This window comes from Pristiophorus japonicus, chromosome 6 (assembly GCF_044704955.1).
Source record: "Pristiophorus japonicus isolate sPriJap1 chromosome 6, sPriJap1.hap1, whole genome shotgun sequence".
In the NCBI taxonomy this organism is placed as follows: Eukaryota; Metazoa; Chordata; class Chondrichthyes; family Pristiophoridae; genus Pristiophorus; species Pristiophorus japonicus.
Window position 1 is genome coordinate 185,845,561 of NC_091982.1, and position 22,980 is coordinate 185,868,540.

Here is a 22,980-nt window from a genome sequence, read left to right on the forward strand (position 1 = left end):
AAGTGTGGCATTCGAGAGCTGTGTAATAAAGGTGCAGGTCCTGATTGACCTTGACTTCACTATGTGCCTCGTGTGAATCTGTACTGAGGGACAGGACTTTATAGTGGCGACGAGTTATGGGATTACAGAATCCACAGAATGGCGAACAACGGCTCAGATGAAAAATACAATGCTGGAGATAATTGGGAGGACTTTTTAGAAAGGCTCCAGCAAAGCTTTGCAACCAAAGACTGGTTAGGTGACGACAAGCCAGACAAGAGAAGAGCCCATCACTTGACCAGCTGTGGCTCAAAAACATACGCTTTAATGAAGGACCTGCTGGCACCCGAGAAACCAGCAAGCAAGTCGTTTGAAGAGTTGAGCACACTGGTAATAGACCACCTGAAGCCAGCGAGCAGCCTACACATGGCCAGACACAGGTTCTACAACTACAGATGCTGTGTGGGCCAGAGCATACCCGACTTCGTGGCGGAGCTTCGGAGGTTGGCTAGCTTATGTGAGTTCTCCGATGAACTAAGGAGAGAGGTACTGAGAGACTTTTTTATTGAAGGAATAGGCCACGCAGGCATATTCCAAAAGCTCATAGAAACCAAGAACTTGACCCTAGAGACAGCAGCACTGGTTGCACAGACATTCTTGGCAGGAGAAGAAGAAACGAGGTTGATCTACACTGCTGGTACGACAACTAACGAAACATCGGAACAAGGGGTTCACAGCGTAAAACAAGCTGCGACCCCCACACACAGACAAAGGCAGGGGAGCAGGCCCTCAACAGCAGGCAGTGGCACCTGAAGCCATCAAGGGCCACATGAACGGCCGTTCACACCTCATCAACCCACAATGCGAGCAATCAACTACAAACTGAGAGAGGCTCAAGAGAGATCAGCCAGACGCAGCTCATTCTTTGGAAACAATGGAAGCAGCCTGTGCTGGAGATGTGGGGGAAGGTACTCATCAAGGGGGTGTCGATTTCAGCATGCTGTTTGCAGAAACTGTGACTATACAGGGCATCTAGCCCCCATGTGCAGAAAAATGACAGCTCGGCTGGTATACGAAGCGGAAGGGTCGGAAAGCAGACCAGAAGATGGTGGGGACAGTACCCAGGACACCAATGTACAGCGGGTCAACACGATCAATGGCCGCTGCTTCTACAACAAGACGCCTCCAATAATGATGAGGGTCCTACTCACCGGGATACCCGTCAACATGGAGCTGGATACGGGAGCTAGTCAATCTCTCATGAGCGCTCAACAATTTGAACAGCTGTGGCCGCACAAAAGAGACAGACCAAAACTCACAAGGATCAACACCAAACTAAGGACCTATATCAAAGAAATCGTCCCAGTCCTCGGCAGTGCCATGCTCTCAGTCGCACACAAAGGGACAGTGAACCGACTTCCCCTGTGGATTGTCCCCGGAGATCTCCCAGCACTGCTGGGGAGAAGCTGGCTGGCAAAACTAAACTGGAAATGGGATGATGTTCTTGCCATGTCGTCAAAGGAACGGACCTCCTGCTCAACAGTTTGAAGTCGATTTGAACATCTCTTTCAGCCAGGTGTGGGCACCTTCAAAGGGGCTAAATCAAAATCTACATCACACAGGATGCTAGACAGGTCCATCACAAGGCCAGAGCTGTACCCTATGTGATGAGGGAAAAGATTGAACACGAACTAGACAGGCTTCTGCGGGAAGGCATTATATCACCCATGGAATTTAGCGACTGGGCAAGTCCCATCATCCCAGTCATGAAGCCTGATGGATCCGTACGAATCTGTGGGAACTACAAATCTACCATAAACAGAGTCTCCCTACAGGACCAGTACCCGCTGCCCAGAGCGGAGGACTTATTTGCCACATTGGCTGGAGGTAAACTTTTCTCAAAGCTAGATCTCACATTTGCATATATGGCGCAAGAATTGAGCAAGGAGTCCAAGCTACTCACCACCATCAACACACATCGAGGCCTGTTCATGTACAATCGATGCCCATTCGGCATCAGGTCGGTAGCTGCCATATTCCAGCGCAACATGGAGAGTCTGCTCAAGTCCATCCCGGGGACGGTTGTATTTCAAGACGACATACTTATTACGGGCAGGGACACCGACTCCCACCTCCACAATTTGGAGGAAGTACTAAAGCGGTTGGATCGGGTAGGCGAACGAGTTAAGAAATCCAAGTGCCTGTTTCTCGCGCCCGAGGTTGAATTTTTGGGCAGAAGTATTGCTGCTGATGGAATCCGCCCAACAGAGTCCAAAACAGAAGCAAATCGCCTGGCACCTAGGCCCCGGAATGTCTCAGAACTGCACGCCTTTCTCGGGCTACTCAATTACTTTTGGAATTTTATGCAGAACTTAAGCACGCTGCTGGAGCCTCTCCACATGCTACTCAGAAAGGGGTGCGATTGGTTTTGGGGGGCCCACCCAGGAATGCGCCTTCAATAAGGCACGCAACCTTCTGTGTTCCAACAGTGTTTTGGCTTTCTTTCATCGAGGTAAAAAGCTAGTTCTTACATGTGATGCGTCAGCGTACGGGGTCAGGTGCGTTTTACAACATATCAATAGTGCGGGCAAATTACAACCCATAGCTTATGCCTCCAGGTCACTTTTGCGGGCTGAGCGCGGGTACAGAATGGTGAAGCAGGAGGCACTTGCGTGCGTGTATGATGTCAAAAAGATGCACCAATACCTTTTAGGAGTCAAGTTCGCATTAGAAACTGACCACAAGCCTCTCACGTCCCTCCTATCCGAGAGCAAGGCAATAAACGCCAACGCCTCGGCGTGCATTCAACGGTGGGCACTCATGCTGGCGTCTTACGACTATACCATAAGGCACAGAACAGGCATGGACAACTGTGCCGACGCTCTCAGCAGGCTACCCCTGGCTATCATGGAAGGGTCTGACGAACAGGACTGTGAGATAGACATGGCAAACAATGCCTTTGAGTCCACAGGTTCGCCCATGATGGCTCACCAAATCAGAGCCTGGACGGCCAGCGACCCCACGTTATCCCTCGTAAAAAGATATGTCCTAACCGGTGACTGGGCAGAGGCTCGCGATGCCTGCCCCAAGGAGATCAAATCCTTTCACAGGCGCATGCATGAGCTATCACTACAAGCAGACTGCCTGATGTGGGGCAGTCGAGTAGTTATGCCTCTGCGAGGCAGAGAGGTATTTGTCAGGGAGCTCCACCGCGAGCATCCGGGGTTCGTTCTGATGAAGGCCATAGCCAGATCCCACGTCTGGTGGCCTGGCATTGATGCAGACTTGGAGTTCTGCGTCCGACGGTGCAAAATTTGTGCCCAACTTAGTAATGCCCTCAGGGAGGCTCCCCTGAGCCCCTGGCCCTGGCCTACCAAATCGTGGTCACGGGTGCACATAGACTATGCGGGCCCATTCATGGGCAAAATATTCCTCGTAGTTGTAGATGCATTTTCAAAGTGGATTGAATGCACCATTTTAAACTCGAGCACCACCTCCACCACTGTGGAGAGCCTCGCAACTATGTTTGCAACGCACGGAATCCCTGACATATTGGTCAGTGATAATGGTCCGTGCTTCACCAGTGCAGAATTCCAAGATTTTATAATTGACCACGGCATAAATCACGTTAAGACGGCATGCCAATGGTCTACTCTGTCAGATTTTGTGTGGCAGCATGGCTCTCATGCAATAATGTACTGCAAACTGCGAGATATTGCTAATATCTCCAACACTAGCCTTGAAGGAGCCAGATGCATAAAAGTTCATAGCCATGATCACCTTCACATCCACCGGCAATGCGGTCCTTGCCCTGCTCTGAGGTTGGAGTTGTGGCTGCAGCAGTTGACAGATGTCTCACACATTGGTCGTTGCTCAGGTTCAGGTAGGAGAATTGCTCCATAAACATCCTGGTTAATATGGGCTCCTGCTGAGAGCCCTTCTCCCCTGCTCCTCCCTCTTCCCACAGCTTGTCCTGGTCTGCTCTTTCTCCTAGTCATTCTCGATTCCAAGAGGAAGGTATACAGGTGCACCCATGTCTGGAAGCAACTGATTTGTGCAGAAGCCTTGAAGTCAGCAAATGTATTTCAGCTCCTGCCACACCACTCCCTGTAGACTTTTGAAACTTGAAGCAACTATGGAAAGCAGCAAAAATGTGTAAAATTTTAGCATTTCCAGAAGAAATAAAGTAGTAAATAAGGGGAGGCTAGACAAGCATAGCAGGGAGAAGGGAATAGAGGGTTATGCTGATAGATTTAGATGACGAAAGACAGGAGGAAGCTTGAGTGGAGCATAAACGCCAACATGGACTGGTTGGGCTGAATGGCCTGTTTCTGTGCCATATATCCGATGTATATATCCTATGTAGTTGATGATCCCTTTAAATAGCACTGGTGGGGGTCCTTTATGCTGTTTAATGTGTGTTCAGCTGTGTGAAGGAGCGTGTAGTTCCAAAATGGCAGCACTAGCATAAAATCAGCGTTGCATGCTGACTGACATCATGATCTTCCTGCTCTGCATACTGTAAAGTCCTGTTCCTGCAGTACAGATTCACACGAGGCACATGTTCCGTGCAGTGCTGTTGTCTTTAGAGGCTCCATCCCACGCTAAAAGGGAAGGGCCAATGATAGGTTCCTTCAATCTTCATGATGTCTATTTTGTGCCATGGGACCTGTGCTAAGTGCATAACAGCCCCAAGAACTGATGTACTTCATCCTAGGGATCTAAAAGAAGTGGCTGCAGAGATAGTGAATACATTAGTTGTGATCTTCCAAAATTCCCTAGAATCTGGAAAGGTCCCCAAGGATTGGAAGGTAGCTAATGTAACACCGCTATTCAAGAAAGGAGGGAGAGGCGAAACAGGGAATTACAGGCCAGATAGCCTGACATCAATCATCGGGAAAACGTGGAATCCATTATTAAGGATGTGGTATCGGGGCACTTAGAAAATCATAGTTTGATTAGGCAGAGTCAACATGGTTTTATGAAAGGGAAATCGTGTTTGACAAATTTATTAGAGTTTTATGAGGATGTACATAGTAGGGTAGATAAAGGGGAACCAGTGGATGTAGTATATTTGGATTTCCAAAAGGAATTCGATAAAGTGCCACATAAAAGATTGTTATGCAAGATAAGGGCTCATGGGGTTGGGGGTATATATTAACATGGATAGAGGATTGATTAATGGACAGAAAACAGAGAGTAGGGATAAACAGGTCATTTTCAGATTGGCAGGCTGTAACTAGTGGGGTGCCACAAGGATCTGTGCTTGGGCCTCAGCTATTTACAATCTAAATTAATGATGTAGATGAGGGCCTACTCCTGTTTCTATGTTCCAAAGTTCCTATGTTCCTAGATTCCTATGTAATGTAGCCAAGTTTGCTGATGATACAAAGCTACGTGGGAAAGTAAGCTGTGAGAAGGACGCAAAGAGCCTGCAAAGATTAAGTGAGTGGGCAATAAGGTGGCAGATGGAGTATAATATGGGAAAATATCAGGTTATTCATTTTGGTAAGAAGAATAGAAAAACAGAATATTTTTTAAATGGTGAGAAACTATTAAATGTTGATATTCAGAGAGATTTATGTGTCCTCGTACAGGAAATAAAGAGAGTTAGCATGCAGGTACACCAAGCTATTAGGAAGGCAAATAACATGTTGGCCTTTAATACTAGGGGGGGTTACAGTACAAGAGTAAGGGGGGGCCAAAATTGCCTCCCTCTTTAAGGCCCATTACCACCTCTAAGAGACGGTAATGGAGTGGATAGGCCTCACTGACCAGGATGGTCACTGGCCAACCCATCCTAAATTGCCCCCAGGCTGGGAGCAACCGGCGGCAACCCCTTTCCGCCCCGTATGGGAAATTGTCGGCGCCACTGACAGGTTTCCCCTGCGGGAAGCCGTGTGTGGCTGGGCGGCGTGTCCACCCTTAGAGGGGAGAGCGTGCTGCCACCTCCATTTTATTTTAATTGTCGGTCGACTCCAAGGTCGGCCCGACAATGGTGGCCATGGGTTCGGCCGGGCCGCCAATAGGCAGCCTAGTACCCCTCTTGGGTGCCAGGCTGCTACCCCGGACGAAACCCTCCCTGGTGGCCCAGTGGACTAAACTAAACTCAGTGCAGAGTCGCAATGGCCCTCCCCCTTAACGTTGTGACGCATCAGCGCGGTGTGGCACGTCTGCCTTGTGCTAACGTCATCAGCGACGCGGCATGTCTGCGTCGCGCTGACATCATCAGTGCGGTGTTGATGACTCGGAGTGACGGCCAACCCGATCCAAGAGTGCTTCCGCCTCACAGCTGACTGGAACACCGCCCTGACCCAAAAAATAAATACTAACGCCTGAATATTGCTTGATTCTCCGGCCCATGGATTGGGGTAGAGAAAATCTTCAAAAACAATGAGCGCGCCTACTCATAGTTGGGGGGTTGGGGGGAAATTTTGGCCCCAGGAAGTCTTTCTACAATTGTACAGGGCTTTGGTGAGACCACAGCTGGAGTACTGTGCACAGTTTTGGTCTCCTTATCTAAGGAAGGATATACTTGCCTTAGAGGCGGTTCAACGAAGGTTCACTAGACTAATTCTCTCGGGTGAGAGGGTTTTCCTTTGAGGAGAGATTGACTAGATTGGACCTATACTCTTTGAAATTTAGAAGAATGAGAGGAGATCGCATTGAAACATCTGATTCTGAGGGGGATTGGCAGGATAGATGCTGAGAGGTTGTTTCCCCTGGCTGGGGAGTCTAGAACTAATCTCAATTTAAGACTGAGACGAGGAGGAACTTCTTCACTCAGAGAGTTGTGAATCTTTGGAATTCTCTGCCCAAAAGGGCTGTGGATGCTCAGTTGTTGAGTTTATTCAAGGTTGAGATAGGTAGATTTTTGGACTCTAGGGCAATCAAGGGATATGAGGATCGGGCAAGAAAGTGATGTCGAGGTCTTAGATCAGCCATGATCTTATTGAATGGCGGAGCAGGCTTAAGCTGCCGTATGGCCTATTCCTGCTCCTAATTCTTATGTGTTTATGTTCTTCACTCATGCACGACCTCACCCTCCGGCGAGCTGGCACCTGCGCTATCCTTGTCCCCTGCCCTGGCTGGAGCACACTTGTGACCAGTGTCTCACTATGTGCAGATACCGCTTCTATGCTATCCTCTAAGATTGCGCAGTGTCAGTGTCTGAGTTGGTCGTTATGAGTGTGAAATCAAGTGATGGTGTGTCTTCATGGACACGGGTAACGTTGGTGAGGGGAGAGGGGAAAGTAAAAAGTGCATGTTTACACCTTCTGCAGCTTGTATGTAAGAAGAGATTGTGGGATGAGGGGAAAGTGGGATGTGAGAAGGAGGATTAGGTGTGAGGATACCGTCATCTTCAATAGATTCAGCCCCACCACTGGCCATGGCTGCTTCCCATAATGGCCAGCACTGTCTCTTCCATAGGGATTAGAGTATGCAGGTGTGCCTTTCCCCCTCTGGTTGGTTCCTGCTGCCTCCAGTTATTTGCCATCTTCTCCTGCAAGAGAGAGGGAAGTGTGTCAGTGAGTGCCGTGCAATATGTTTGGGCGATGTGGCTATCGTGGTTGAATAGCTGGCAATGTGTGCAAGCTGTGAGATGTGGGTGTGAGGGTGAGGCGAAGCTATGAATGTTAGGTATGATAGTGATTGTTGATAGGTGAGTGAATTGAGCAGTGGCTGAGACTAGTGCTACAGATGATGGGATATGGCATTTGAAGATGCATTCATTGACCTTGACCACTTGTGTGAGGCCATTAAACTTCTTGTGCACTCCTGGCATTTACCTCCATGACTATCTGTTCCCTCTGCCTTCTCATTGTGTGTATGGAGGGCCTCCTGCCCCCCTGTGGATAGAGGACATCTCTCCTCCTTCCCGCCTTCTCCATCAAGACCTCGCGTGCAGCGTCAGAAAACCTTGGTGCCCGCACTCTCTCATGGTCAGCTATTGTTGATTGTTGCACAGCACTATTCCGAATGATTACAGCATCTCCAGCAGCCACAATGCACCTTCCCTTTAAAAGGTTCAGACTAGCTTTAAGCAGTGCAGGCTAGCGTTGAGTAGTGCTCGCAAGTAACAGCATTGGGGCCCCTACTGATGCATGCAGCCAATAAACAGCGTGACTAGCACTGGCTGCATGCATTTCAATCAATGGGCATGAGGTAATTGCCATCCTTACGCCCATTTTTGGGGGCTATCCAATTTAGCCCCTGGTGTGTTATGACCTGTTTTGAAGTGAGCTACTTTAGTCTTTGTTATATTTGTTTACATTTTTGGGTTTAGTGGCTCAGATAACTCATGTTGGTGAGTCCTCACCCTCTATGTGCTGTTGAGTGCATTCACTTGCCCAGATATCTAGGCACCCAGTTTTGGTCTCCTCACATGGTGGTGATAAGGTTGGAAACAGTTCAGAGAAGAGCTACGAGACTGCTTCCTAGCTACTCATATAGTCTGAAGGACCTGGGTCTATTTGCTTTAGAGCAGCATAAGAGTTAAAAGCAACCAGATTGAGGTTTATAAAATAATGAAAGGGCTTGCCTATTGAGAGATTATTCCAGTTTAACAGATTGGGGAGGACCACGGGACATGAGTTTAAACTGCACAAGAGCAGAAATAAACTGCATGTTAGTTGGTGCTTCTTTTCCTGGAGAATACTGAGCCTCTGGAATATGGTGGGTGCTTTCACTTGCCTCTGTCTGCCTTTAAGGGGGAGCTGAACCGGTTCTTAACTGGGTTAGAGATTGCATCATAAGTGGCTTTGCAGATAACACATGGACCATGTGATGTCCTAGACTTTGATCCCCTAAGCAGGATGGATAGGAATTTTCCAAAGTTTTTCACTTATTGTCCTTGGGTTTTTCTCTTTGTTTGCCTATCCCAGGAGATTGCATGGCTGCAGGGGCTGGGCAGTGTCTAATAATGCTCCAGCTATCTCGAGTGTGGGGTAGGCTTGATGGACCAGCTGGTAATTTCCTGCCCACCATTTTCATATATTTATCAATTTGTAATGCCCAGGAATTGAACAGAGAATCATCTTCACTTTATTCCAGTTTACTAGTTATGTCACATGCCCTTCCTTGACTTTGGAAGGCGGCAGAATAAACATTTCACTGTAATGTGCCAATAATTGAACAGTAGAAGTGCTTTACTGTTGATTTTACATTGAACTAAAAAACTTGAGCCTGCTGTGCTTAACTATAATGGAAATAATATTCTTATGGAGCAGGATTTTTTTCTCACTATCCACAGAAGCTCTCTAGTTTGACTGTCTTTGTCCACAGGCTTCAGTTCGACTCTCCAATGTGAACCAGACATGCCAAGAAATACTTTCCAAAACACAACTGGAACCATGCTAATTTAAATAACTGTTGATTAAACTCCAAAAGAGCAGCCAATCAAATATATATTTGAACTGAATGCCTTGATGCCTCCCTTGGATACCTGGCTCAGATTAGTAACTGATTGCAAGTATTGTATCAAAATAAAGTCATTGGGGTATGTCTTGCCTTTGTGCGATAGTGTGAAATGGTTGCTAGCGAGTTGGCAGCCCATGTTCCATCTCTCCTTATTTTTAATACCAATGACTTCAATAGCTCAGTGCCATATTAAGCAATGCAAATACTAATCCATCAAAGAACTACAAAATAGATAAGCTTATACTGTGTGCAGTTTAGTGTCCCCTACCGTAAAAGCACATTGATTGATTAAAGAGCGTCCATAGAACAAGGACAAGGATGATTATGGTACTCAGAGCTTCATAGCAATTAATTTATTTTCATTGGAGAAAAAAAATTGAGGGAAAATATGTAAATTATTTAAATTTGACTATGAGTGTAGAACTAGGGGATCCAAATATAAAATTAACATATAAGAATTATTTTCCCTAACGGGTGATTAATATTACAACTAGACTCTCAACAAATGTTTCGAATGATGTGTCCCATAAGTCCATTTAAAATTAGCTGAATCAGGACTCCCTTGACAGGGCTGTAAGCTTGTAATGTTTGTAGCTCCACACTGTGGATGTGGTCGTATTGTGTACTGCAATTGCAGGGTTAATAATAAACAGAACCAGGCAGATTTCCGGAGGCTTCCGAGAGAGCTGCCTGCCATGTTAGGAGCACTGTGTGCTGTGCTCTGTGAAAATACCACATTTGGCGATTGAGATGGAATTTTTCGGCTGATTTAAAGCTTAAATTTTGTTGGTGAAAGATTCAGCCAGCCGACAGAGAGACTTTGGAAGTTTCTGTCTTTGGAAAAAAGCTACAAAATCCGAGGTAAAATACAGCACATGGTGTGAACAGCTAGAGATTAAAATGGCAGGTGTAATGGGACATTTGGGGGAATATAGACATGACCGAGAACGTTTTAAAGTGTATGTGGATCGGCGAGAAATGTATTTCACTGCAAATAACATAATCGAAGTTCCAGACAATGCAGTCCAGAACCGGGCTGTGTTGGAACGTAAGAAAGTGATCTTCTTATCGGAGGCAGGTCCGCCATTATATGACACTCTTGTAAATCTGTTTGTGCCTGATGAGCCAAAGGACACAACGCTTAAAGAGATTTTAATGAAACTGGAGCAGCACTATAACCCCAAACCGTTAGAAATTGCTGAAAGCTATCGTTTCGGGATTCAGAATCCAAAGGCTGATTAAAGGATCAGTGATTACATCATAGCATTAAAAAAGCTATCGATGCACTGTAATTTTGGAAACTTTCAAAACCGAGCATTACGGGATTGTTTTGACTGTGGGGTGAAAAATGATGTGATCAGAAGGAAGTTATTGACGACGGATGACTTAACTTTTGAGATTGCTTGTCAGACAGCGAGGTCGATGGGCATGGCCGAACAATATTCCCGAGAATTAAATAATAATTACGGTCGTCAGTCAACCGAGGTAAATCACCTGGAGGTTCAAAGTAAAAGACGTGAATGGCTGGAAGTCTCAGAAACTGGAAATTCTAACAGAGCATCGAAGTCGTGCTATAGGTGCCTGGGACAATACATTGCTCGAAGTTGTCCATACGTGAAGGCAGAGTGTTTCTTCTGCAGGAAGACTGGGCATCTTGTGAAGGCATGCCGACTGAAGGGTAAACCAGCATCCAAAGCTATGAGTCCAGCGTTCAAAGCTTGAGTAGAAATCCCAAGAGACTACATAGCATGGAAGACCAACAACAGGACGAGGAGATGTTAGAGTTACACATCATCAGGAGGTTAACGGACAGCGATTCGGAAAGTATCAAAATCCACATAGATGTTGCGGGATTCAAGATACCAATGGAAATTGACACGGGGGCATCCGTGAGTGTAGTACCAGAGTCACTATACCGCGACAAATTGCGTGATTTTCAACTGGAGAAATCCAAGATAGAGCTGCGAGGCTACTCGGGAGAGAAAATTCCTGTGGTAGGTCGTATCACCGTACCGGTGAAATATAAAGATCAATTTCAGAACTTGCCTCTAATAGTAGTGAAAGGAGACAAGCTTTCTTTACTAGGAAGAAATTGGTTGAGCTTACTGAAGCTGGATTGCAGTAAGATTTTCTGTGTGGATGAGGATGATGTTATCAAGAAGTATCCGAAGGTGTTCTGCGAATCGGGCAGTCTGATCCAAGGCTTCAAGGTGAGTGTCAGGGTACAGAAGGATGCAAGATTAGTTTACTACAAGCCACGTTCCATACCATATGCACTCAAGGAGAAAGTTGAGCAAGAACTCAAAAGACTAGAGACCGAGAACATTATTTGTAAGATAGATCGATGTAATTACAGAAGAACATAGGAACATAAGAATTAGGAACAGGAGTAGGCCATCTAGACCCTCGAGCCTGCTCCGCCATTCAACAAAATCATGGCTGATCTGGCCGTGGACTCAGCTCCACTTACCCGCCCGCTCTCCATAACCCTTAATTCCCTTATTGGTTAAAAATCTATCGATCTGTGATTTGAATACATTCAATGAGCTAGCCTCAACTGCTTCCTTGGGCAGAGAATTCCACAGATTCACAACCTCTGGGAGAAGAAATTCCTTCTCAACTTGGTTTTAAATTGGCTCCCCGGTATTTTGAGGCTGTGCCCCTTAGTTCTAGCCTCCCCGACCAGTGGAAACAACCTCTCTGCCTCTATCTTGTCTATCCCTTTCATTATTTTAAATGTTTCTATAAGATCACCCCTCATCCTTCTGAATTCCAACGAGTAAAGACCCAGTCTACTCAATCTCTCATCATAAGGTAACCCCCTCATCTCTGGAATCAGCCTAGTGAATCGTCTCTGTACCCCCTCCAAAGCTAGTATATCCTTCCTTAAGTAAGGTGACCAAAACTGCACGCAGTACTCCAGGTGCGGCCTCACCAATACCCTATACAGTTGCAGCAGGACCTCCCTGCTTTTGTACTCCATCCCTCTCGCAATGAAGGCCAACATTCCATTTGCCTTCCTGATTACCTGCTGCACCTGCAAACTAACTTTTTGGGATTCATGTACAAGGAGCCGGCGCCTCACAACTTGAGCCGCCTCGGGGAAATCCCCTCCGTGCCTTTCAGTTCCGCGCGGAGGGGTTTCCTGTACGGGCTGCTCCTGCACACCCTCAACTTTGCCATCCTCGCCGGCCGTCCGGACACGCCATGGCGTACCATCTTGCCGTCCGGAGGAGGCGGGGGTCCCCGATGGAGGGCACTCTACGCAGGGGTCCTCCCACTATTCATCGGGGACTTGGCCTGGAGGATGGTGCACGGAGCAGTGCCGTGCAATAAATTTTTAAGCCGGTTCACGGACTCCCAGGCCGCCTGCAATTTCTGCGGTCTGGAGGAGTCCGTGTTCCATGTTTTTATTGAATGCACAAGGTTGCAGCCCCTGTTCCACTATTTGAAGGGGCTGCTCCTGAAATTCTGGCTGCACTTCAGTCCCACTCTCCTGATCTTTGGGCACCCTGTGCGGAGGGGAGCGGGTAGGTCCGAAGGCCTCCTCGTAGGACTGCTCCTGGGCACGGCCAAGGGTGCCATCAGCCAGTCCAGGCAGCGGGCGGTCGAGGGGGTCGTTCAACCTGACTGCCTGCCTCTCTTCCGCTCTTACATCCGGTCCAGGGTGTCCTTGGAGATGGAGCACGCGGTGTCCACCGGTACGCTCGCGGCCTTCCGCGAGAGGTGGGCACCGGAGGGACTGGAGTGCATCATCACGCCCGGCAACCAAATTTTAATTTGATTTTACGTTTTTTAAGTTTAATTTGTTTTAATTGCCGGTGCTTTTGGTGTCCCCCTTCCCTTTTATAGGGGGCACTGGGGAAAATTGTGATTTTAGTGCCCCAAAAAAAAACCAAAAAAGAAAAACACAAAAAAAAAACAAAAAAAAAAAAGGGGGGGAAAAAAAAGGGCCTTGTAAATGTCTGGAGTGTCACCCAGGTCGGGTGGCACCGTTTAATGTTTTTATGTTTTGCAGGTAAACTCAAAAGAGTTTCATGTACAAGGACCCCCAGGTCCCTCTGCACCGCAGCATGTTGTAATTTCTCTCCATTCAAATAATATTCCCTTTTACTGTTTTTTTTCCATCTGCCAAACCTTAGCCCATTCGCTTAACCTATCTAAATCTCTTTGCAGCCTCTCTGTGTCCTCTACACAACCCGCTTTCCCACTAATCTTAGTGTCATCTGCAAATTTTGTTACACTACACTCTGTTCCCTCTTCCAGGTCATCTATGTATATTGTAAACAGTTGTGGTCCCAGCACCGATCCCTGTGGCACACCACTAACCACCGATTTCCAACCCGAAAAGGATCCATTATCCCGACTCTCTGCTTTCTGTTAGCCAGCCAATTCTCTATCCATGCTAATACATTTCCTCTGACTCCGCGTACCTTTATCTTCTGCAGTAACCTTTTGTGTGGCACCTTATCGAATGCCTTTTGGAAATCTAAATACACCACATCCATCGGTACATCTCTATCCACCATGTTCGTTATATCCTCAAAGGATTCCAGTAAATTAGTTAAACATGATTTCCCCTTCATGAATCCATGATGCGTCTGCTTGATTGCATTATTCCAATCTAGATGTCCCGCTATTTCTTCCTTAGTGATAGCTTCAAGCATTTTTCCCACTACAGATGTTAAACTAACTGGCCTATAGTTACCTGCCTTTTGTCTGCCCCATTTTTTTAAACGGAGGCGTTACATTAGCTGCTTTCCAATCCGCTGGTACCTCCCCAGAGAATTTTGGTAGATTATAACAAATGCATCTGCTATAACTTCCGCCATCTCTTTTAATACCCTGGGATGCATTTCATCAGGACCAGGGGACTTGTCTACCTTGAGTCCCATTAGCCTGCCCAGCACTACCCCGCTAGTGATAATGATTGTCTCGAGGTCCTCCCTTCCCACATTCCTGTGACCAGCAATTTTTGGCATGGTTTTTGTGTCTTCCACTGTGAAGACCGAAGCAAAATAATTGTTTAAGGTCTCAGCCATTTCCACATTTCCCATTATATAATCCCCCTTCTCATCTTCTAAGGGACCAACATTTACTTTAGTCACTCTTTTCCGTTTTATATATCTGTAAAAGCTTTTACTATCTGTAATTGAGCTACACCCATTGTTGTTGTACCTAAGTCCGATGGTATGGTAAGATTGTGTGGTGATTATAAAGTAACCGTAAACCAGGTTCTCGAGGGTAATGTCCCCAATACTTTGCCGAATATACAAGATTTGTTCACAACAATGACAGGTGGTCAGATCTTCTCAAAACTGGATCTTACGAATGCATACTTATAGCTTGAACTAGATGAGGAGTCCAAGTCATGTTTGAGTATAAATTCTTATCTAGGCCTATATCAATTTAATAGGCTACCGTTTGGAATGTCTTCCGCACCTGCCATATTCCAAGGGATGATGAACCAGATTTTGAAAGGTATTGAAGGGGTAGTATGTTATTTGGATGACATACTAATTTCAGCACCAAATAGGCAAATTCATAATAATATATTGAACTAAGTCCTCAAACGGCTAGAGAAGCACAGAGTACGAGTGTCTGCTCGTAAGTGTGAGTTATTTAAAAACTCAGTGGAGTACTTAGGGTACAGAGTAGACAAAGATGGTTTACATCCAACAATGGAAAAATTGGATGTAATTAGAAATGCACCCACTCCCAGGAATGTCACTGAACTTTGTTCATTCTTGGGTCTTTTGAACTATTATGGGAAGTTCTTACCAAATTTGGCTGCAGTATTACATCCACTGAATGAACTATTGGAAAAATAATTGGATGTCAAAAGAATGCGATACAGCATTCAAGGAGTGTAAAAGCAAATTGGTAGAGAGCACCATGTTAGTTCACTATGACATATCTCAGGAGATTAAGCTAGCATGTGATGCCTTTCCGTATGGAGTTGGGGCAGTAATCTCTCATGTATTAAGTAGTGGGGAGGAGAGACCAATTGCTTTTGCTTCATGCACTCTCAGTGCCAGTGAGAGGAATTATGCACAAATTGAAAGGGAAGCTTTGGCATTAATTTTTGGGGTCAAGAAGTTTCACAAATACTTGTATGGCCGTAAGTTTACCATCGTTATAGACCATAAGCCCCTAACAGCAATCCTCCATCCAAAGTCCCCAGTTCCAACATTAGCTGCAGCCTGAATGCAGAGATGGGCTTTGATTTTGTCAGCATATACATATGATATTGAATACAGATGATCAGCTGATCACTGTAATGCTGATGCAATGTCTAGATTGCCTTCCCCATCACAAGTTACACCCGATAGGGAAGAAGTGTTTTATTTTTCATACATTGATGAACTGCCAGTCACAGCTGAAGAGATTGGTAGAGCAACCAAACGTGACCCAGTGATGTCAAAGGTATATGAGTATATTGCAAATGGATGGCCAAACCAGGTAACAGACAAAGATACACATCCATTCTTCATTCGTAGGAATGAATTATCATGTGAGGTGTAAGAGTGGTTATACCAAATAAATTCAGGTCCAAGTTATTAGTAGACCTCCATGACCAGCACCTGGGAATGTGCTTGACTAAGAATTTTGCATGCAGTAATTTATGGTGGCCAGGTCTTGACAAAGATATAGCATACATCGTGAGTCAGTGTATGACATGTCAATCGGTAAGCAAGCAACCACCACCAGTACCATTACAGCCGTGGAAATGGCCTCCCAGGGTGTGGCAAAGGCTACATATTGATTATGCTGAGTTAGAAGGACAACAATTGTTCATTGTGATTGATAGCCATTCGAAGTGGGTTGAGGTGTTTCCAATGTGGAAAATAACAACAAGTAAAACATTGGACATTTTCCAAAAATTATTTTCTTCATTTGGCCTCCCTGAAGAAATTGTTTTGGATAATGGACCACAATCTCGTTCAGAAGAATTTGCACAATTCACGAGAAAAAATGGTCTGAAACATAAAGTTCCACCATACCATCCTGCTTCGAATGGTGCAGTAGACTCACTGTACAAATTGTAAAACGTGCCCTCATAAAACAAATTTTAGATCCAAATCCAAGGAAACGACAGTTGTCATTGGATCACAAATTGGCTAATTTTTTGATTACATATCGAAATACTCCTCATACAACTACTGGTGGAACACCAGCAGAGTTGTTTCTCAAACGACAGCCACAAACCAGATTCTCGTTGTTAAAGCCAAATTTGGCACAGTCTGTAGAAGAGACACAATTAAGACAGAAAGAGAATCATGATAGAGGTAGAGTAAAAGAGAGGTGTGAAATTAAACCAGAAGGTGAGAGTGAAGAACCATCACCATAAATGGTTAAAGTGGTTACCAGGAAGAGTGGGGAAGATATGTGGCCCTCGCAAATATTTGGTAAAGATGTTTGATAATGGACAGTGTTAGATCTCTTAATTTTCAATGAGATGCGAACTCCAGTGATAGTTTAACATAACTTTATTCTGGCAGCTGCAATAAACTGCTGGCTTTATGCCAGGTCCTTTGTTCTTCTGAAACACTTGGTAAAAAATGGCTGTACTTATCCTGGATCAATTTACAATCGTGACCTCGCCCCCTTTGACCTTATTGGCTGAATTGATATGTTGTTAGCCCATAATTGGCTCGCTGCCAAAAGTCCTGAAATGCCAAGTTGAATGATGTCTTAATGCAATGTGCTCGCTCTCACGTAGGCAAGGGTCTGTGTTTTCTCAACTTTGCAGCCTGTTTGAATTCTGTATCAGACAGCTTAGGTTTGTTCATATTGATCATATTTTACCTACAGACATGAACGGAGTTGAAGGTGGGAATGATTCAATTATTTCTGACTCATCAGATAGTTTTGATACACCAGTAGCAAATCCTAAATCCAATGTACTGAAAACAAATCCAGGAGAGAATCAGAATGAAAGTCTGAGTCCGAGTCAGGAAAACAAAGAGCCTGAAGTTAGAGTGAGTTCAAATGAAAATCAAGGAAATTCCGTGGAGGAAAACGTTCCTCAGGATGAGCCTCGAATGAGTGTGAAATCCACACCATGTTTGGAAGGTTCTGTTCGAGGGCGAAGGTATCCTCTTTGAAACAGAAAACAAGTGGTAAAATTAAATTTGTAAATATGGAAAAAAATAAGTTTATATCCTGTGTTATGTATAAACATGAAAGTTATGTATGATGTTTGTTATGGTGGCTTCTTCATTAAGGAGGGAGAAGTGTAATGTCTGTAAGCTTTTAATATTTGTAGCTCTACACTATGGATGTGGACGTATTGTGTACTGCAATTGCAGAGTTAATCATTAAACAGGACCAGGCAGATTTCCGGAGGCTTCCGAGAGAGCTGCCTGCCATGTAAGAAGCTGTGTATGCTTGTGCTCTGTGAATATATCACAGCTCACTGGTGTGGTAATGAGCCATACAGACCAGGAACATCCCTGCTCCATGCTGTGTTAGCTGATCTCAGCAGAGGGACCAATTATCAGTAGGCCTTAGCATCCCAGGCGAGGGAAGGAATAAATCACTTAAGAATCCGTAAGTGCTGCTTGCTATCCATTGACTCCAGATAGACTGTGTCATATGTCGGCATCAGGTGAGGACAGGATCAGGTTTGGCCTTGATGGGCACCATGGTTCATCGGCTTACCAAAGCACATTGGCCTGCTTGCACATGAAAAATATCCACTGGAGCTAGAGGTGTGGCATTTGATGTCCTAGTAAGATGGCGGGCATGGAAGCTCCCGCTCCCGGTCCCTCCCTCGGTTCCCATGATTGCTCTTGCCATTGCTGCCGAGTGTGAATGTTGCCAATCCTCGCAGCCCTTGGCCCTCCGATACAGAGCTCTTCTCGTCGCTCACAGTCCGATGCCATCGGATCGAGTTGGAGCCGAGTCGGTGAGGCCAGCAGCGAGGTCAGGACCTGGGAGAGAGGTTGGGGCTCAGGAGTGAGGTCGGGTGGAGCGAGGTTGGGAGGAGCAGCAAGGTCGAGTGAGGTCTGGAGGAGCGAGGTCGGGACCCAGCAACGAGGCCCAAGAGCGATGTAGGGAGAGGTGCAGCGAGGACAGGGCCCAGCAGTGAGGTTAAGACCCAGCAGCGGGTTCAGGACCCAGCAGCCAGTTCGGGACCCAGCAGCGAAGTCGGGACCTAGCAGCAAGATTGAGGCCCAGGAGTGGCGCGTCGGGGCCCAGGGAAGGTGCAGCATGGGTCAGCAGCGAGATTGGGAGGCTTACACTGCATTCTCTGAAACCCAGAGAGAGAGGACCTGTGGTAGGGAGGGAAAGGGGACAGTAGGAATATGTGTGTGTGTGTGTGTGCGTGTGTGTGCGAGGTCCATGCAGCAGAGCCTGGTCTCCTGTCATCTTGGATCCCCTTACCATTGGACCAAGACCTTGCTCTATCAAGCCCGTGTGGTAGCTGGTGTGCAACGGCCACCCCATGTTAAAATAATTCACGCACAGGCATCTTCCACCCTTTAAAATGAAGTTCGGGACCTGGAATGTCAAGACACTCATGGACAGCCCCAACGACGACAGCCCGGAACACCGTACTGCTCTCGTTTGCCAGGAACTCAGACGATTCGACATAGATATCGCCACCCTAAATGAGACTTGGTGAGCAGGGGTAGGTCAGCTCAAGGAATAAGGTGGTGGTTACACCTTATTCTGGAAAGGCAAACCAGAAGAAGTACACCTCCTCCATGGGGTTGGCTTCGCCATAAAAAATAAGTTAGTTCGGCATCTCAGAGATTCCCCTTGCAGGATAAATGAACGCCTCATGATTCTTTGGCTCACCTTAGCCCAGAACCAGTGCACTACAGTTATCAGCGCATACGCCCCAACCCTGGAAGCTACAGACGAGACCAAAGAGGAATTCTACTCCAGCATTGAACAATCCTTGTCCCGAGTCCCAATGGGTGACAAACTGATCCTCCTTGGCAACTTTAACACCAGAGTTGGAAAGGACACAGACGTCTGGGGAGGTGTGATCGGCAGAGAGGGGATAGGGAAAACCAACTCCAATGGTACCCTCCTCCTGACAAAATGCTTAGAACATGTTCTTGTCACAACCAACACTTTATTCTGTCAGAGAGACAAGTACAAAGCCTCATGACAACAGTCTCGCTCCAAGCACTGAAATCTGCTAAACTACATCATCGTCTGAGTGAGGACTGCAAGAACGTCCGCATTACCCTTGCCATGACAGGAGCCGACAACTGCTGGACTGACCACTGCCTAATCTGCTTTGTTATTTTCATCAATGTAGCCCCAAAACAGTGGCGACAACAGAAATGCTGCCGCAGGAAAATCAACATCGGAGCACTCAAAGACCTTGCAAAGAAAGCCCTATTCAGCCAGTGCCTCACAACCAACCTGATGACTTCCAGTGAACCAGAGACGCAGAGTGTCCACAGTGCCTGGTCTGCCCTCAAGGCCTTCATAATTAGTATCTGTGAAGAGACGCTTACTCACTCCACCAGGAAACATCAAGACTGGTTCAACGAGAACGACCAGGAGATCCAGGAGCTAATAAGCCGCAAACGTAAGGCATTCTTGAACTGGAAATAGCATCACAACTCGAGAGCAAGAAAGTAGCTCTATAGACGTCTGAAGGCCGAGGTCCAACATAAAACTCGTGACCTAAAGAAGAGATGGTGGGTAGAAAAAGCGCAGGAGGTCCAGCAACTAGCTGACAACTATGACGTGCGTGGATTCTTTAGCACAGTCAAGACCACCTATGGCCCAAGCACCCAAGGTTCTACCCCATTGAGTGCCAAGAACGGAGAGGTATTAAGGACAGAGAGGCAGTCAGTGCCTGCTGGAAGGAGCATTTCGAAGATCTCCTTAACCGAGTGTCCAAGTGCATGTCCTCGACTCCATCCCGCAGCATGCTACCCGCCACCACCTCAGCACAACCCCAGCCCGGCATGAGGTTGATAAAGCCATCCGACAACTAAAGAACAACAAGGCCTCAGGAGCAGATAGAATTCCTGCTGAAGTACTAAAGAATGGCGGAGAAGTACTATTGGCGCGAATCCATGAACTCATTTCTCTTATTTGGAAGGAGAAGAGCATGCCAGGGGATCTCAGAGACGTCATAATCATGACCATCTTTAAGAAAGGTGAAAAGTCCGTTTTCGGCAATTACAGAGGAGTTTCCCTACTGTCTGCCACAGGGAAAGTAATCGCAAGAATCCTCCTCAATCGCGTTCCCCCAGTGGCTGAAGAGCTCCTCCCTGAGTCGCAATGCAGATTACGCCCACTAAGGAGCACAATGGACATGATCGTCGCCGCACGTCAAATCCAAAAGAAATGCAGGGATCAGTATCAACCTCTGTACATGGCCTTCTTTGATCTCACAAAGGCCTGTGACACTCTCAACCATGAGGGATTATGGAGCATCCTTTTCAAATTCGATTGCCCTCAAAAGTTTGTCACGATCCTCCACATACTACACGATGACATGCAAGCCGTGATCCTGAACAATGGATTCACCACAGATCCAAGACATATGCGGACAAGCAAGGCTGTGTCATTGCACCAACACTCTTCTCGAGATCTTCCTTGCTGCAATGTTCCACCTCACCCTCAATAAGTTCCCCGCTAGAGTGGAGCTAATCTACAGAACAAACGGGAAATTGTTCAACCTCTGTCGCCTCTAGTCCAAATTCAACATTGTCCCATCCTCTGTCATTGAATTACAGTATACAGATGATGCTTGTGTTTGCGCACATTCGAAGGTCGAACTCCAAACCATTGTCAACACCTTCACCGATGTGTAGGAGAGTCTGGGCCTTACATTAAACATCCGTAAGACAGAGGTTCTCTACCAACTTGCCCCCGCCACACAATAGTGCCCCCCGATTATCAAGATCCATGCGTGGGCCACTTTCCATACCTTGGGAGCCTTCTGTCAACAAGGGCAGATGTCAATGACAAAGTCCAACACCGCCTTCAGTGTGCTAGTGCAGCCTTCGCCCACCTGAGGTAGAAAGTGTTTGAAGACCAGGATCTCAAACCCGGCACCAAGCTCATGGCCTACAGAGCAGTAGTGATACTTGCCCTCCCATATGCTTCAGAGACATGGACTATGTACAGCAGGCATCTCAAAGCACTGGAGAAATACCACCAACTATGCAAGATCCTGCAAATCCATTGGAAGGATAGGCGCACCAACGTCAGTGTTCTTGCTCAGGCCAACATCCCCAGCATCAAAGCATTGACCACACTCGATCAGCTCCGATGGATGGGCCACATTATTCACATGCCCGATACTAGACTCCCAAACCAAGCGCTCTATGCAGAGCTCCGACATGGCAAGCGAGTCCCAGGTGGGCAGAGGAAATGCTTCAAGGACATCCTCAAAGCCTCCTTGAAAAAGTGCAACATCCTCACCGACACCTGGGAATCCCTGGCCCAAGACTGCTCAAAGTGGAGGAGAAGCATCCGGGAAGGCGCAAACACCTCGAATCTTTTCGCTGGTAGCTCTCGGAAGCCAAGCACAAATAGTGGAAGGAGCGCACGGCAACCCAAGCACCCTACCCACCCGTCCCTTCAACCACAACCTGCCTCACCTGTAACAGAGACTGTAGATCCCGCATTGGTCTCATCAGTCACTTGAGGACTCATATTAATGTGGAAACAAGTCATCCATGACTCAGAGGAACTACCTAAGAGATGAGACAGTCTTCCAGCATGAATTACCACCTTGGGTAGAAGGGAACATTGAGGAACAAATAAAATAGAATTGATATATATAAGAATAAGAATAGGCCAGATGATTCAATACTGTATAGAACATAATAGTTCAGGAGCTGCTAAGATCATGGAGATGGCATCTGTGGAATGCAGCTGGGCGTGATTGAGAACCTCAGGCAGTAACTATAGATTTATATTCTAAAGTTTCACAAGATTACCTTGGGGCTTTGAAAGACATTTCACAGAATTCTGTCTTCTTGTGGTTAGTAACCTCCTCAGAGCATTGCTTAAGTTGATTGACAATATCAAATAAATTGGGGACAGTTCATAATATTACATATTGGATCTAGTCTGCTGCCAACAATGACCTTGTTAGATCAAATGATCTTTTCTCATTGCTTTCCTTATTATAGTCTTGATGCTCTTTCTGGTGTCCTTGTGTTTTGGTGGTTGCAAATATAGAAAGGTTTTTACAAGGAAAATATCTTTCTCACTATTGTCCAAAATAATATATTTTTAAAATATAATATATCCTTTAATTCTAACCTTCCAAACAACTGCCATCAGCATTTCTACAGTGCCATGTAAAAATATCGCCTCCCTGATAAAATTTAAACATACCAGCATGAAAACAGCCTGGAAGTAAGCTAAATCAGATTTATTTTGGAGCAAAAATTGGTACTTTGTGCACTGAATAAGATGGACAAACATTTCTAAGGCACAATTCATTGTCATCCATAGCAACACGTTTTAAAATAGAATTATTTGTATGGTATATATTTAAAGACTACTAAGTAAAAATTGTTGATTATACTTTGTTTTAATTAAAATTATACATACATACGCATCCACTTTACGCGACTTCTAAAA